General features: G+C 38.0%; 1 protein-coding gene across 10 annotated transcripts in view; it reads right to left on the minus strand.

Moving 5' to 3' along the window:
* The window catches only part of LOC131349118 (adhesion G protein-coupled receptor L3-like), a 296,639-nt gene that overhangs the window by 254,914 nt on the left and 25,733 nt on the right, over positions 1–15,992 (minus strand). For all 10 annotated transcript variants that reach the window (XM_058384515.1, XM_058384522.1, XM_058384514.1 and 7 more), the window contains exon 2: positions 962–1,065. The gene's annotated coding sequence lies outside the window, so the exon portion shown is untranslated. The remainder of the gene's footprint in view (positions 1–961; positions 1,066–15,992) is intronic.

The following is a 15,992-nucleotide window of genomic DNA, read 5'->3' on the forward strand; positions in this document are numbered from 1 at the left end:
AAAGTAACTGGAAGTTAATGTGCAGCTTTCATGTCCCTTTCCCCTTCAGTGAAGTGGCTTTTCCACCATGCAAATGTTACACTGACCTGACCGGCAAACATTGGACTTTTCAGGTGTCTCCCATAACGTCACAGCAACTCTGCTGCCGTTTCTGAAACTAGATAAGCCCTTAGATTTGCTTCAAGAAGCATAAACAAGTGATTTCTAGCTGATTGAAAGTAATGGCACCCCGAATAGAATCACAGTCATGAGATCACGACACTGTTCTAGTAGGATTTGCTTATTCTGGAAGGCTTTATCGTTTAACAATAATTGTTGGATCAAGAAGGAACGTGAGGAAAGGAGAATTGAATTCGCTCAGCTGCTGCTCTGGTGTAAAAAAAAAAATAAATAAAAAATGAAACGAGGGCACAAGAGAGACAAAACAATGACAAATGCGGGAAAGAGAAGAGACAGAATAAGAGAGCAGGAGCAGAGCAGCTGCTCCTTTGCATGGCTGCGCCAAAACCATTTGAATGAAGGAAAAAAAATGAAAGCACGCTCTGCACGTGGTTACCAAGCGAAGACACGCGTCGTCGTGGTTACCACGCGAGAAACGTCTCACTGTTTGCAAAGGAGAGGGGGAGGAGGGAGGTACAGGCTTCTGAGCAAGTCTGCACATGACGATGACGATGATGATGATGAGGACGTCTATCGTCTAAAAATTTGCCAAAAGCGTCATATTGTCATATCATCACAATGCTTCCCATCTGTCTGTTCTATAAAATGTATAATTACTCCTGGATTCATAAATATGAATGAATGTGAACAATACCACCTCTGAGACCAAAGTGAAGACGGAATAATGTACCGCCGCTGACAGCTAATTCATCACAGAGACACGGCGAGGCCTGTGAAAAGGGGTGGGGCTTCGCTGAGGATGAATGAGAGCTAAAGCATAATGACAGGATGTTCTCCTTACCTGTGTGTGTGTGTGTGTGTCCTTTTCTAAGATATACACAGGTGTGTAAACTTCCAAGCACAGTCAGAGCAAAGGTCAAACCAAAGTCCACTTCCTACGATCCCCTGCAGGAAGAACACAGAGAAATAAAGACACATTAGTACTTGCTCTATTTTACTTAGTTATTTATTTATTTTATTTCTTTTAGGAATTTATTTATTTTATTTCTTTTTAGGGATCTGTATTGATGGACTGGAAAATACTGTCACATAAACACTGAGGAGATTAATAAGCATTGACAGTGCTGAAGACTCCAGATGATGATGATGATGATGATGACGATGATGATGATAATGGTGAGAATTTTCGCTTACTCAGTGAAGCTTTTACCCTGAAAAGCCCCATTAGACTTCACATAACGCTCTGTGATGGCCATTATAATGATGTGTTATTCTGTGAGTGGTTGTGTGTGTGAGTATATAGGTGTGTGTGTGTGTGTGTGTGTGATGTGGCAGATGGCCTGTATATGTAAGACGCCTTTGATGACGTCCATGCCTGAATATATATGCAAGTGATAATAAATGTACGAGGCTGAGCAGCGGTCAGACAAGTGTTTAAGAGGCAGATTTAAAGCCGTGAGATTCCCTGCTCTCAATTGCATTAGCGCTCAATGCTAAACAGCCTGTTCTAGCTCCATTAGCATTCTGATGACCTATCCTTCTCCTGCTCTCCCTCGTCTCATGCATCTCTCTTCTTCCATTTTTCAAGAAGTACTCGCACAGCTGATCCGGCATTTTTTTGACTTTTTACCAACTACACGATATTTCTTCTTCTTCTTCTTAGACACACTTCACAAAGGTTTCCTGAAGATGAAAAGGTTGAATTTAATTACAGTGCGAGTAATGAGACCCTCAGCCACACTAAGTGGACCATTTCATGATAATTAATTCTTCTGAAGCTTAAATAATTAAGCACACACACACACACACACACCAGGATTTTACAGCATCTTTGTCACATCAACCAAAAACACAACAGCACAAAACACTCCGGGGTTTTTTTCTTGTCCGTGCCAAGCATTAAGACATTTCCAGTATTGCCTCCAACTGTGAAATCGATTTGTTGCTAATGAGCACAATTTGATCTTAGTAGCACATTGATACATGAAACAACAAGAAAGTGTCCACCCTAGAGTCACCCTACACACACACACACACACACACACTACCAATAGGACCTACCAATCCAATCAGACAAGCAGACATAATTTCAGAGCAACTTTTAAAACAACATAATACAATGTAAAACCTAATAGCTCCAGAAACTTAAAGTAATCCATTATCTTGACTACTCAAGTCGAATTTCTTAACATTTTTGAAGGTAGCATACTGTGGAATGTGGTGGAATTTTCATTACTTTATACTCAGCATACCAATAATATAATAAAATAAATAAATACCTAGATATCTAAGTATAAAAATATAGTACACTCCTGTTTATTCATACTTATCCTGCTAGTATAGCAAACGTAAACTAAATCTGAAGTATACTCAGAAGTAAATAATAATAATTATCCTTAGATAGAATTAGCCTAATAGTGTAATAGTGTAATTCTTATACAATGCCTAGATATCTAAGTATAAAAAAGTATAGTACAATTTTGTTTAATCGTGCTTAAACTGCTAGTATAGCAAAAGTAAAATAAAATGAGTAAGTATACTTATATACAAGTATATAGAAATAAAGTTTGGCCTAATCATTTTGTGTTTTGTAGCTAATACAGTGGAACCTATGAATTTTTGCCTTAAGAATTTAAATTTTGCAAGAAATTTGCATCGGCATACGAAGCATTTTCGGTATACGAACTAACCGAATCGAAGCAAATGCCGGCTAAGTTGCGTGCACATCTGGAAACCTTTCAAAACTTATTTGCATCAATGGAAGGCCAAGCGAAGCCAACTGAAGCGAGTTTACGAATTTTACGAAATTATTTTCACTCAATGAAAGCTGTTTGGAAAGAGTCAACCCACGATACCAATGTTGCCTTCAGCATTCGCTCAAAAGCTAGGTGAAATTTTTGGACGATTTTTGTTGACAGACTGGTGGTGTGGGTGGTCTGTTCTATTTTTAGCCCAAGCCTGGTGGCACGACTTTCTGTGAGGAGCCTTGACATGGAATGCTTGGCTTGGGTCAGTTCTTTGTAAGCAGCTATACAGTTTCCATATGCTTCGTATTGGGAATACTGCTAATGTTTTTTGGTGGCTGGAACGGATTATCTGCATTTACATTATTTCTTACGGGAAAATTAGTTTCACATTACAAATTTTCACCTTAAGAACTCGCCTCCAGAACGAATTAAATTCGTATACCGGGGTTCCACTGTAATCATACTTGTTTGTTAGTAGATTTTCAAAATGATCCTGTTGTTAAAATTACAATCGCTTCTTACACAGCTAACTAGCTTGTCGCAAAATTAGCATGCTAACAAGCCTAGCATTATTTAGGAAACTAGCCTTGTGATTTAGCAAACAGTGGTCTAGTACCGTTCCGCAGGAGAAAACTGCAGCTGCTAGTTTGGGATTTATCCTGGGGCAAGATAATAAACTAGCAAGTAATAGTGAATAAGCTAATTTCAGGCTAAAAGTTGTGAAGTATGATGACACTAATGGGAGCCCTGAGCACAATTCCAACCGAGGTTGCTTTTCAGCTAAGTCCTTCGTATTTCTCTCTGTTAATCCTTCTATATTACTTTATTTTCAATCGTCAGCCCTGGGCTATACTTGACAAGTGTGTAAGTTACACAATTCTATTCAGTCATCACAACGACTACAATAGTGAGGTCACACCGAAGCCTCGAGCTTTTCTTTCACAGATTCCTCCATTAGATTATACAGAATTTTACCTCCAAACTCTGCTACATGAGTCTCTGATACACTAGGGTTATTCAGGAGATCAGTACAGTATTTACTAGTCAGTCCATTTTTATAAAGACTTACAATCCAGAACAATCATTGTAGCCCACTGTTTCCTGCATCTCTACAACGTGCATGCTGATTTAATAACAGCTCCACCCTCCCGCCCCCTCACATCCATGTAATCAGATTCATTAAAATATACAAGGCTCCTGGAACAGCAGCATAAAAATGATGATTTATATGAGTCCTGATCGACATTCACGTAGCTCAGAACTGACAGGACGGACTGCTTGCATGCAAATAAATATATCTTTTGTATTCCAGTTCATACAGATACTTCAAAATGAAATCCCAGGACGTTTATCGGTGTGATCCGGGAGTCATGAATTATTTAATCACTTATCAGGTAATATAAACTAAAGCTGAAGGTGTCAGGTTGAAGTGTTAAATATAAGTGTGGGTGAAATGGTATGGCAATATATTGTTGCCTTTCGGAGAATATAATACGTAACAAAAGATATCAAAAGTATATTGCAACGGTGTTATATATTGTAGATATTTTTATCAAAGCATTTTAAAGCCATTTTCGTAAAATTGCTAATCATGCACATTTATTAAAAATTCGTTTCATGCCATTTTCCAGTCAGAAAATGACCAGCATAATGAAAATACAACCAAGTACTTGAAATTGCTTGGGAATAAGAATGTACATATCAAACATTACAACCAGGAATAAATGTAATCTCAGTGACTATAAAAGGAGTATGCTTTGAGTATTTCAGAAAGTACTTATCTCCTTGGATATCGTTTACAAAGACAAAAACAAGTAAGAAACAAAAAAAAAACATCCAGGTTCTACAGCCGGAAATACTTTGTCGATTATAGAGGTCAGGGGATAATGACCAGACTAGTTCAATTAGACAGGAAACTAGACAAATCAATTAGACAGTCTTTGGTAACTCAGCTAACTACTGCTGAGCAGAAAAGCATCTCAGATTGCTTAATATGTCAAAACATGAGGTGTGTCAGGAAATAATTCTGTGAAAATTGGGCACAAGGGCATCTGGCAACTTAAAATGTGGTCATTTAAAACTGCAGGAATATTTTTAAAAAAATGTAAACAATGATTTTGGGACGTTTTTATTATGTTAAATTCTTTCTTCGATTTGATCAGCCTCAAGGTTTCAACATTTCTGGAAGAAATCTACAGAGTAACTTTAAGTTATTCAACAAAAGAATGTCTAAGGATGCAGGACATTGGAATTTTTCAGCATTTTTTTGTCTTATAAACTTCAGGGAAAAAGTTACCAAGGCGAACAACTGTTTCTAGCTGTAACATAAGTAACAACAGGTACTCACTTTCGTATGGATCTTCCATAATATTTAATAGTTTAACTATGGGTAAAAAATGGGTAAAAATGTGTGGTGTTGTTTATTACGTTTTTAATAAAAGAAATTCTTTAAAAATGATCTGTACTTAAGGCAAGTAATTAGATTACTGCTGAATATGCAAAATACTCACATAACTATGCAATCAATATTGTAAAATATGAGTCATCTTTAGCTAACTGCAGGTCGTTTGGTCAAATTCTAAGAAATGAAATGCAAAAGACAGAAAAACTGATGCAAGATCAGTCTGGTCTTTATTTCAATCGTAGATACTTTAACGATATTCTTTAAACTCTATAAACGCAACTCTTAAACCAGTCAGTACACGCTCCTACAAGAGCCGTCTTTCAAAAAGCCCTATCTAGGTGCCTGCCCCTGTACTCGCACACCTCAATCACGGCTTGAGAAACTCGAACTGTTTGGCATACTCCTAGTGACGAGTTACAAATGAGAGTTGAGCAAAACATGTGCTGTTATTTCGTCATAAAGACCTGCCAAAATTTGCATGACATAATGACAGCGGTGTGTTTTACAGCCGAACCCTGTGTGCGCAGGCATAAGCTGATTGCGGGATGGGAGAAGGGAAAAAGCGCGGGTTTCCGCTGGGTTACATCAGCTAAGCAGAGGCAGAGTGTTGTGCCTGCACTAGTTTGCTGTTAGGCACAAATCCTGCAGCAGCTCTTTCCCTTTCTTTCTCTATCACTAACATACACATGCACAGAGCAAGTAGGGAAACACTGAACCATGCTCTCAGGTTAGCGCTAAATATGACCCAAGACTTCTGCAACCTTGCAACATCATTTATAATTAGCAAGAAACTCTTTCTTTTCTTTCGAAATGTTCTGATTCCTTGATCGCTAAATCCTTATCTCCATTGGCAGCCAACAGCTTAACCAAATCATCAAAATGGCCGTAACAAAATATAACTCTCCACAAGAGATTTCGGGCTCAAAGCATCCACACATCCATCTTACTTCATTTCTTTCTTTTTTTTCGCTAGTCGGGTCTCGCTGCAGCCAGCCAGCTGTCCAAAACCCACATCACTCATGATTTATTATTCAAAGACAAAATCCGTTGTAGCTGCACTCACAATGGATGATGAATTGGCTGCTTTAGGCACACAGTTGAAGCTAGAGTTTCTACACAGACGACCAGCGCCACAGCCGCGCTCATTAGTCGGTTTTGTTAAACTGCTACACGCAGAGCTTTCTGTTTCAATTTAAAGATGTTTGCCTTTCTCAAATTCTGCCATGCTAATACAACCGGCTAGTTAGTGTGGTCCTGTATATCGTATTTAGAACTAGGTTTCAGCCAAAAAAGAGTAGTTTCAAGCAAACTTGCAATTAAAAATTTAGCTTTTAGGATTAAAACTTTTTAATTACGTGAAAATCTTGCTAGAAATTCAAGTCTCAGATTTGATTGGTCAGAAGGTTTTGATGTTTATGGAACTTTTATAGTTATATAAATGTTCTTATATAAATGTTATATAAATTATATATAAATAGTTATATAAATGTTCTATATATTATAGTATAAGTTTCCAGAACTAAAACTGTAACTTAGTTATCCTCACTTTCTTTTCAACATTGAATGTAACTATGAACAGATCGAAACAATGATTTCTTTACTAAATTAAACTTGCTAATTACACTTTTGTGTAGTAAATAACACATCCACCATACTGTAAACCACAGTATGGTTAAAATTAGAAATAAAAGTTAATCTGCTGCCTTGAACATGTGAGTCGTCTCAACTTGAAGCTAATCTTTATTAGAAATCAAGTCAATGAACTACTTTAAGTTTCACTTGTCAAGAAAATTTGAGTTAAAGTGAAGAAAGAAGTTCATGTAACTTAATCAGGCTTTAATCATGTTTAACAGTGCACCGATCTCCTACTTTTGTTTTTTTTCTCTGTAAAATTCACATTAGCTTAAAAAACGATGTGCTTCGGCCTTGACTTGTCGAATATGATTTGCCTACACTGCAGTCAAGTAAAATGACACTCGAGGACATTTCTACAGCGCACTGTATGTATCATAAGATATATAGCTTTGCTAACAAACATGGGACATTACAGAAATATAATTTTGGAAAAGTAAATAAATAAATAAATAAATAAATAAATTTTAATATCAGAACATCTGTTTCCAATTAGAGTTTAATAAATAAATAAACAAATAAATAAATAAATAAATAAATAAATAAATAAATAAATAAAATAAAATCTGAATATGAGTTGTTTGAAAAAATACACATGAGAAACTGGAACATTCCAGAAAACTAAGCAATATTATATCCTCACATTACCCAGCTCTAGTTATACTTCAGTGTTCTGAATATTAAGTTATTAAAATTTATGGAGCAAGAAAGAAAGAAAGAGAGAGAGAGAGAGAGAGAGAGAGAGAGAGAAAGAGAGAGAGAGAGAGAGGAGTGTGATAGGGAAAGTGATTTTAATTAAACCTGGCCATTTCCTTAGAAAAGGATTACAAGCATGTACAAAGGATTAAGAGTAACATTTAAAAGAAAGAAGAAAAAATAAATGATGAGGAATTTGAATAGATTTTTTTAAATAGAAAAACCTTTAAGAAAAGTCAGAAGTAGAGGTCTTGTCTTAAAGATAAAAAAAATAAAAATAAAATAAAATTAGATGTTAAAGCAATAATTCTAAGGAGGAAAACTATCTTGTAAATCTAGCTCGGTAACACAAGCTCCACAAACATGGCACAATCTACCAATTGCTGCACTTTTCACACTACAGGGAGCAGCAACATCTCACTCCAGTCTCAGTGTTGCAATATTAATCACATTTTCAATTAAGAAGCCTCTGACTGCCAAAGCTCCACTATCAAGCATAATGGCTTCCCCAAAAAAAATGGTTGACTATCACTAAGCTTGCCAGATGATAAGGGACTAAGATTCTGGCCAGCAAACTTATTGTAGCAATTCAGACGAACAGAACCGCAATTAGGCGATCTCTATCACATCCGAGTGTTAATTCTGAATTCATGCGCACACACACACACACACACACACACACACAAACACACACACACACACACATATACAGATAGTAAATCCCCCAGTGTGTAGTTAACACCTCTCCACTCATCTGTTCTAAGTATCTTTAAATGGAGCGATCAGACAACTGAATTATTTATGGTCTCTTTTTCTCGCTAATGCCTCTGTGGACCGGTTCTGTTTAGCACAGACGCTAACACAAGCTGATATGAGCACGGCTTTCATGTGAGCACACTGTGTTAATTCTAGGTGAAAGCCTCTGTCCTGGGCGTGGACCAACACGCACACAGGTCACCATGCAGCCTGTCACATCAACATTTAGCATTTTGCACACCGACAGGCGGAAAATGTGCTGGGAACACCACTGGAACTGGAGCATTGTCTTCCTCATCAAAAAGGCTGTGACCCGATTACTGAACAAACGAATCATGCCAAAATGGCTGTCTGCACTTCCGAAGTACAGGAGGGCTGGAATGTCCAAAGAACAGGCCGGAAATGGAAAATACCAAAGGGCTAACCATAGGATTAGTTTCATAATAACCTTGGAGATGTATTTTCACTGTATGGGGTTTGATGTTCAACAAATAAAATGGCATCAGAGAATTTTTGTACCAGCTGACAAATGTGTGTGCAAGCAAATACAGATTCTACACAGGTTCATTTTTGAGGTGTTGTTTTTCTATACATTAAAATACTTTTCACTTTTAATTTTTAGCGCAAACTCAACTATTTTCTGATTTTTTCTGATTTTTTTTTCCTTTCTGGTTCTGAATTGCGTAGCTGCAAACAAATAGAAACTAAAGTGGAGGGGAAAAAACACAATTTATTTTTAAAAGGAAATATTTACTGAAAAACTTTTATGTTACAAAAAATATACTTTAGCAAAAATAATAATAATAATAATAATAATAATAATAATAATAATAATAATAATAATAATAATAATAATAATAAAATAAAAAATAATAATTTGAATACTATCAAATTTAGCTGAAATAAAATAAGAAAAGATTGATCTAATATTTCTTATTATGACATAATTATGGTTGTGCCAGTTTCTGGATATTTCAAGTTGAAAACGTTCAATTGCTTCATAAAACACAGAATTTGGCATAAGATTGTTCAGAAAAACAACCATTTTCGGAAAACACAAGCTGTACGTAATTGGAAATGAAGTAAAATGGTGAAGAATAGGTTAAATTTGGGAATATAGTGTTTTTAGATATCTTCATTGGCCTAGATTATTTTTGTAGTGTGTGACTGAAAGTTTTATACAAAATTTTAAAATAAGAATAAAATAAAAAATATATAAACAGCTTAAACGTAGGCTAATCTGTCAATTTTAGACTATATATATTTTATTTTATTTTATTTTATTTTAAGATCTCTTCCACAATTCACAAATAGAAATGCAGGATCAAATATAAGCCAAAATAGAAGCCAGATTTGTTTGACAGAACATCAGAGTCACTTCAGTGTATGAAAAACTGTATAAATGTTCTTTTCTTATTCCTGTCTTAAAAAGTAAAAGTAAATCTAAAACCAAAGCTACCCACAATCCCAGAACGATATGGTTGTTTGTTAAAACAACAGGGATAAGGTTTATCATCATGGTTTATCATCATCTACACTATTAGAACATCGGCTTTACCTTCTGGGAGCCGTTATGAGGAAAAGGGAAGTGAGCTAATGAAAAGTGATCCCGTAGATTGATAAACCAGGCATTATAATGACAGCACGAGCCAAAGCCTCACATCATATTTGCATTTGATTTTTTTAATGAATATATTCATTAATTCAACATCAGTAGCTTCTTTATCCTGGTCAGGGTTGTGATGGATCTGGAGCTTAAAACACTGGATCACTGGGTGTGAGATGAGAATGTAACCTAAGCACACTTAAAAGCAATGTAGCGTTGTTGGTCCATCTATCACATGTTTTTGGGAGGTGGGAGAAAGCCAGAGAACATGGAGAACATTCCAGACTCCATACAGACAGTAATCCGAGCCTGGGATTTGAATAGAATCGTTACGTCCGCCTCGCCTCTGCTGCAGCGCCATACATCCTGCTCGAACCAACAGATTTTTTTTTTTTTTTTTTGAGAAAGTACTCGAATCAGCTTCTGACACAACCTTATATAAATCACTATAACGAACTACACTTTCAAAACCCGGGCTTTTTAACAAGGTGTTACAGACATGCGTCCCCAGCGTCCCCTGCATAACTTACATCCCTGATACCTTTTGTAGACATGCGTCCCCAGCGTCGCCGCATAACTTACGTCCCTGCTTCTTGTCAGGGACGTGCGTCCCAAGCGTTCCCGCATAACTTAGATCGCTGCTTCTAAGGGTTAAATGGGAGTTGAACTCTGCATGGAGTTAATTACACACCACTGGTTTAAACAAAGCCATGCTTGCAGACCAGGGCATGCCCTTTTTATGTCGTGTATGTGTTGCAGGAAATGGTTGGCTAAGGTTAAGGGTAGCAATGGGTTATATGTATGAGAGGTCATTCATTCCATCTTTTTCCTTTATATAACCATGTAAAGGGGAATGTCTTTTCAGTTCGCAACAATGGCCTGGAAATACTCAGTGCAACAATTGTAAGCTGAACGCATCTGAATGCACGACCCTGTTCCTCCGTTACGGCCACCTCGTTTCCGCTGCAGCGCCATACATCCTGCTCGACTTCCACGACACACATTATGCTGCTTCGAATGTATGGAAATGGGGACCGGGGTGACAGAGGATGTAATGTATGGGGATGACTATGCGCCATTCACACACCCACACACACACAGGTTATTCAACAAAAAAAAAAAAAAATCAATGAATTAGGGCAATGTGCAAAGCACTTAAGACTGGCCTTGGCTGTTACATGGCTCAGGTCAGTCTTATTCTTAAAGGGAAAACCTTGAGATCAGTCAAGTCATTAAGGTTCTTGAAAGCTGTGCTGCTCTTATTAGGGGATTGAGAACTTCTAGGCATCACAAAGAGACGTAAATAATGACACCCAGCTGACAATAAATAGCATGGTTTGATTTTTAACAAGTGTGAAATAAATAGTCAAGCTCCTTACACCTACATGTACAGAAGCTAGCCAGACAACAAATTACTCCATTTTTTATATAACCAGATAATCAGGCTGAGGTTACATTTGTGCTTTACGCCCAAACAGAACCCAACACTGCAGGGGTGGACAAATCATAAAGTAATTAACTAGCCCTCCTGGCAAGAGAAAGCTCTAATGTGCTGCCCAGGCTTATTTACCGGTGTCCAGAAACTTAATCAACCAGGCCAGAAAATACGGTATAAAACGCTATGTAATAAAGTATGCCAAGCTAGACACAAACAAGGACATAAGGTTATACGAAGCATGAGGAATGACACGGCCAATCGTTATCACCCTTTTCTGAGAAAGTGTCCGAGGCGGAACGTTAAAGATATTACACACATCTAGTTATTTCTCTTGGCTCGGTTTAGAGCTTGTTGTCATGTGATGGCTTTATGTTGCGCTTTATTCGTCCATGAAAGCATGACTATTAAAATCTGTTACGATTCAGAATAAATCAAGGTCCAGCAAGAGAATATTTTAAACTTTTATTTTGTTTATATTTTTATTTCTTGGTTGAATAAGAAAAATATCTTGTGATACTTCTGCAAGTTACTATGAAAGCGTCTAAATATATAATCTTGTCCAAAGAGCCTGGACTAGGGATTTCATTCGGCCAGATCTGTGTAGGATGAGCATGACAAAACACTGAGACAACTCGATTTCATACAGCACGTGTAGAATTATCAGGAACAGCAGGTGAAACACTAAAAATAGGCCACAAACCCTAGCCGAATTGTCAGTGGAAAAGGAGATAAGATTAAAAAATGACCACTTGTGGGAATCCGTGCCTGACAGGATTGTCATTGTTAATAAACACTGGGAAAGAAATGGCACGTTTTGACTGGTAACGCAATGTTTTGTCTAAGTGACGACACAGTTAATTTCATTTAGGTTACGACTTTTATTATACGCCATGTGAGAGGGAGCTCATGGAAGAGTAAAGGCCAAGTCATAAACCCTCCTTATTGTCGAATTGACTCGGTGCGAATTTCAATTAAAACTCTTTGAACCCCATCATCCAGAGTCATTCTCATTCTCCGTCTCATTTGAAGGGAGAAAATGAGAATGTTACCTATCCATAATCTCTCTACAAAGTGTGAGCACAAAATAGCAGGACCGATAACGGTGTCAGAAACCAATAGAGCAGAAAAAAACCTCCAAAAAATGGAGTTGAACCGATTGTGTGCGTGTCACAGCACATATTGAATGCGTGTACGCCGTTTTCATATGGCTGTGTGTGTGTGTGTGTTCGGATGCCTATACGTGAGGCGACACGAAGTAGTCAAATTATACCAGTGTTAAATGTTACGGGGTTCGATTAAACAGATGCTGGCTGTCCAAGCTTGGGGAAAATTCGACAATAATGTATTCAGATTCAGAGTTGGAGGTCTGATTCACTTTCTTACGAAATCTGTGGCCGCATCTTATGCTCTAATTAGCCCTATTAGGGATTTTATTTTAAAGAAAAAACACAGCAACAACAAAGAGAGACATATACAATAAGTAGGTGAGTGAAGGAAGGGAGGAATGAATCATTTAATGAATCAATGAATCAATGAATGAATCAATGAATGGACAAATGAATGAATTAACAAACTGAGTAGCAAGGAAGTAAAAAAAAATATTTGGATGACAGCACAAATCTATAGCAGGGAAGAAAAAAACATACGCTCCTACCAAATACACACACACACACACACACACACACGTTTGCACCCTGGAGTGCTGAGTGATTTAGACGATCGATGAAGCAACCAAGCAACGACACCTCTTAATGTGTGTGTGTGTGTGTGTGTGCATGTAAACTGCACCTTGAAATGTGAAGTTATTTTTGAATGACCAGTAATTCATGTGTGAAGTATCAAATAAATGATTTCCCCTCTCCTTCACAGTGGGTGTGTGTGTGTATATGTATGTGTGTGTGTGTGTACATGTACAGGAGCCCAAAATTATCATAATGACACTCCTCTCACTATGAAGTGTGTCTCCTCTCACTCCCTGCCTTGCAGTTACATCCAAAACCCAGTGGAGGAGAAAATCGCACAGGTGACGTCTGATGTTTTCGGGTGCAAAAAAAAAACCTCCTTAGCGGCATGAACACCACCTGAATTTTCAATCAGCTTGTTCCCTCCTGACCCCCTATAAATTACAAAGAGATTCCAGTCACCCATGAGCTGTGCATAATCAGAAATATTTGCAGTCAAGGACAGGATTCCACCTATCGAGGTCAGCGTCCCTGGTAAGTTCCAGCACAATGCATGTCTGAGCCGCGACACAGACAAAGAGCTTTTCATAAACTCAGAGAAAGGGATATACAGATTCGACAAATTCCTGTTCTGCTAGCAATAGACAGCAGATAGCAGGAAGCGAAGCTCGGGTGATGATTTTTGTTCCTTTCTAGTTATTAAGAGATTATTGGGAGTGGGGAATCCACGCATTTTCAAACCAGGCTATCCAAAGAGCTCTTGAAATTTCATCAAATTGCTCCGGAGTGGTGAGGAAATTGGAGAGATAATCATATGAAAAATGAAATAAAAGATATAAAAGGTAGATCCTGGATAAAAAAATAAAAAAAAATTACTGATCATTTCCAGTAACCTTCACCACCCCCTGACCCTCCACTCCCCTTTCAAAGAGGATGAGCTCGGAGGCTGTACAGATAATTGCAAGTGAGGGTGTGTGTGTGCGTGTGTGTGTGCACGTGTGTTTCCAATAAACTCAGTGGGTTCTGGTGTGCATCAGGAGTGATGGTGTTGGAGACAAGGATTGACAAGTGTGTGTGAACCCCAGAAATGGGCCAGAAGGGGTCAAGAGAGGCACTGAGGCTTTAACAATGCCCTCATTCAACACTACAGGCAAAATGTGACTTAGGGTTTCATAGAGACACAGAGCTCTGTGTGCGTGTGTGTGTGTGTGTCATACAGGACCAAAGCAAGAGCCTGCTCACATTGGGCTTCTAATGGGTAATTTAATTCCTCCATTACTGCTCTGACCCGAGGTCAAACACGCACCAGCAGACCCTCGACTGCAGGATGTGTTTGATTCCAAACATAAACAGGAGTTTACGTTACATCTCAGAATTTAGACCGTAGAAGGTCATGTAGCCCATGATCATACACATGTACCGATACGGCATTTCCAAAAAGGTCAAGTTGTGCAGTGTAGATTCTAATTCTGCATTTTTTCAGAAATAACAAATAAACACTTTAACTCTCTTTAACTGAAGAGAGTGTGTATTAGGTGTCCGATCTGAGACGCAGGATAAAACCGCTTTCAGGCGTTGCTTTATAAAGCGATCAGCGTTAAAAGAAACACAGTATGGCACAATATAAATGTTTATATTGATGTGTTTTGTGCTCCTGATGCTAATCAGGTGGTTTAGTGCTGTATTTTTGTTATTCCTATGAGAATTTAGCAAATGCGTGTGTCATTCTGGTGTAGCGCAGTTACTGTGTCTTTGCTTACTATCGTTACTATCTCAAAAAGGGATAACAGGCAGGTTATTAGCTACTAGCTTTAAAAAACAAAGGAGAAAAAAAGCAAGTGTTTCTTTACTCACTCACCATTTTCCAGTGATGTTCACTGAAAAATGTGATCTAGAAGCTGTGGAGAACTGGTGCAACTCAGAGTTCCGCAAAGCTATACATCACAGCCGCTTCAGAGATTTGTCTCGGCTCGATACCGATCTATAAAATGATTAGAACAATGGTGTTGAATGAATTATGAGAGTGAAATTTAAAGCTTTGGAACCTGATCTGTTTGAACAGAGCGTACAGATGAGGAAGTCAAAGAGCCGGACAGACTAACGGACTAAGTCACTGCTGCATCGTTCTCTTTAGGCAGAGATGTATTTTCATTGGTAGAGCTGTTAAGAGGTAGTCGATTGGCATTGGTGACTTTGGGAAAAGCTTAAAACCTGTCAGTGAATTGAGTTTAAACTCTTCACAAAATAAATCTTGGACACCAAATAACCAATGTCGATGATAAAAATTTCTACGCAAGTCATTCACAGAGTGGATTTACCTTTTAAAAAAAAAAACCCAACGAGAGTTCCGTTTTCCTAAATGAAGCCGTCATGGCACTTCAATTCTGACATCTCATTCTTTTCCATCTCAACCCAAATGTGCGTCTGATGGAGCATTTTAGAGAATGCACAATGAGAAACACAAAACGAGGGAAGAGTAGCCAGGCGTAAAATTGGACAGCTAACAGCCATCGCTCTGTCTCACCTCTCCGCCTCATCCCTCCATCCAGGCACACCTCTCCGAGCGGACGACATGAAAGACACGAGGCAGAGGGAAGATGAAACACGGGAAGCAATTGAAGTAGGGATGAATATAGATGGAGACAGTTTAGAGCAAGGCTAGGCTTGAGAGAAATCTCTCATTGAAAATGTACCGCTCCAATTCGGTACGGGGAATAAAAGTGATTTAGCTGTAATCCTGAAAACAGATGTCAGAGTATATTTTATGTTTCACTGTAAATGGCACCTTGGAAAATGCATGGCGTTCATCACAATGGCTGTGAAAATTGATGGGTTGAGCAAAAATTTGGATTTAATCACTTGGAAGACAATGTCGCAAGCCTCCGCAGTGGCTAAAGAAATACTCCCCAGT

The sequence above is a fragment of the Hemibagrus wyckioides genome, linkage group LG29, assembly GCF_019097595.1.
Source record: "Hemibagrus wyckioides isolate EC202008001 linkage group LG29, SWU_Hwy_1.0, whole genome shotgun sequence".
NCBI lineage: Eukaryota > Metazoa > Chordata > Actinopteri > Siluriformes > Bagridae > Hemibagrus > Hemibagrus wyckioides.